We start from the raw sequence: 2,086 nt of genomic DNA on the forward strand, positions 1-2,086 counted from the left end.
TTCAGTGATCTCTTGATTATTTAGCAGTGCACTGTTTAGCCTCCATGTATTTGTGTTTTTTACTGTTTTTTTTCCTGTAATCAATTTCTAATCTTATAGCATTGTGGTTAGAAAAGACGCTTGATATGATTTCAATTTTCTTACATTTTCCAAGGCTTGATTTGTGACCCAAGGTGTGATCTATTCTGGAGAACATTCCGTGTGCACTTGAGAAGTAAGTGTATTCTTCTGCTTTTGGGTGGAATGTCCTGAAAATATCAATTAAGTCTATCTGGTTTATTGTGTCATTTAAAGCTTATGTTTCCTTATTTATTTTCTGTCTGGATGATCTGTCTATTGATGTAAGTTGGGTGTTAAAGTCCCCCACTATTATTGTGTTACTGTCGATTTCTCCTTTTATGGCTATTAACATTTGCCTTATGTATTGAGGTGCTCTTATGTTGGGTGCATAAATATTTATAATTGTTATGTTTTCTTCTTTGATTGATCCCTTGATCATTATGTAGTGTCCTTCCTTATCTCTTGTAGCTGTCTTAATTTTAAAGTCTATTTTATCTGATATGAGTATTTCTCCTCCAGCTTTCTTGTGATTTCCATTTGCATGGAATATCTTTTTCCATCCCCTCACTTTCAGTCTGTATGTGTCCCTAGGTCTGGGGTGGGTTTCTTGTAGATAGCATATATAAGGGTCTTGCTTTTGTATCCATTCAGCCAGTCCGTGTCTTTTGGTTGGAGCATTTAATCCATTTACATTCAAGGTGATTATTGATATGTATGTTCCTATGACCATTTTCTTAATTGATTTGGGTTTGTTTTTGTGGGTCTTTTTCTTATCTTGTATTTCCTGCCTAGAGAAGTTCCTTTAGCATTTGTTGTAAAGCTGGTTTGGTGGTGCCGAATTCTCATAGCTTTTGCTTGTCTGTAAAGCTTTTGATGTCTTCATCGAATCTGAATGAGATCCTTGCTGGGTAGAGTAATCTTGGTTGTAGGTTTTTCCCTTTCATCATTTTAAATATGTCCTGCTACTCCCTTCTGGATTGCAGAGTTTCTGCTGAAAGATCAGCTGTTAACTTTATGGGGATTCCCTTTTATGTTATTTGTTGATTTTCCCTTGCTTTTTTTTTTTTTTTTTCCGGAGTTCCACAGAAAGTGGTTTATTGCTTTTAGAACAAAATAAGATGCTCTCAGAACTTTTTTTAGTGAAGAAAATACTTTTAAAACTTTAAACCTTTTTAGAACTTTTCTAAATCACTTTTTGTCAGTTGATAAAGTAGGCACTTCAATATAGAAAACCCTCCAGAAACAAGTGCCTGGGCTGGATGGCACAGCTCACAACTGTGTGGTCCTGAGCTGCCCCACTGGACGCGGCCGCCTGCTCAGAAGCGGGGCTTGCGCTTGCGGCCGGTGTACTGAGTGTCAGGTCAGACCTCCTTGCCCTGCCGCTGGCGGTGCTCCTTCTTCTCCAGCACCCACTCTCGGCTCTTCCTCACCACACCCCGCCTCGCCATCCTGTATGGGACCCTGCCTGTGGGGCAGGCGGGGGCCGAGCTACTTTTGGGGCTCACAAGAGCTGATCCAAGGAAAGCAGGCCCTCGTCTGGCTGTGAGGCCAGCACACTTGGTACAGACCAAGTTGGGGCTCCTAGCAACTACAGGTGTCTGAAGCAGGAAAACAAGGCTGCCCCACTCATGGCAGCCCTGACAGTGATCCTCAAGGGGTGATCTTGGCCTCCAGTCCTGGCTGAGGAGAAAAGGGACCTCCCACAGCTCTATGGGAGAGAGGCCCGCTGTTTTTAATATTGTTTCTTTGTATTTAATTTTTGATAGTTTAATTAGTATGTGTCTCGGCATGTTTCTCTTTGGTTTTATCCTGTATGGGACTCTCTGTGCTTCCTGGACTTGATTGGCTATTTCCTTCTCCATGTTAGGGAAGTTTTTGACCATAATCTCTTCAAATATTTTCTCAGTCCCTTTCTTTTTCTCTTCTTCTTCTGGGACCCCTATAATTCGAATGTTGGGGCATTTAATGTTGTCCCAGATATCTCTGAGACTGTCCTCAGTTCTTTTCATTCTTTTTTCTTTATTCT

At 41.1% G+C, this 2,086-nt stretch overlaps 1 non-coding gene across 1 annotated transcript; it reads right to left on the minus strand.

Moving 5' to 3' along the window:
* Positions 1–1,652: 1,652 nt before the first annotated feature.
* Positions 1,653–1,784, minus strand: LOC132369406 (small Cajal body-specific RNA 20). The gene has a single exon (XR_009504384.1). It is a non-coding gene; the product is annotated as a small Cajal body-specific RNA 20 (non-coding RNA).
* Positions 1,785–2,086: the final 302 nt, after the last annotated feature.

Source organism: Balaenoptera ricei, chromosome 7 (genome assembly GCF_028023285.1).
Source record: "Balaenoptera ricei isolate mBalRic1 chromosome 7, mBalRic1.hap2, whole genome shotgun sequence".
Lineage (NCBI taxonomy): Eukaryota > Metazoa > Chordata > Mammalia > Artiodactyla > Balaenopteridae > Balaenoptera > Balaenoptera ricei.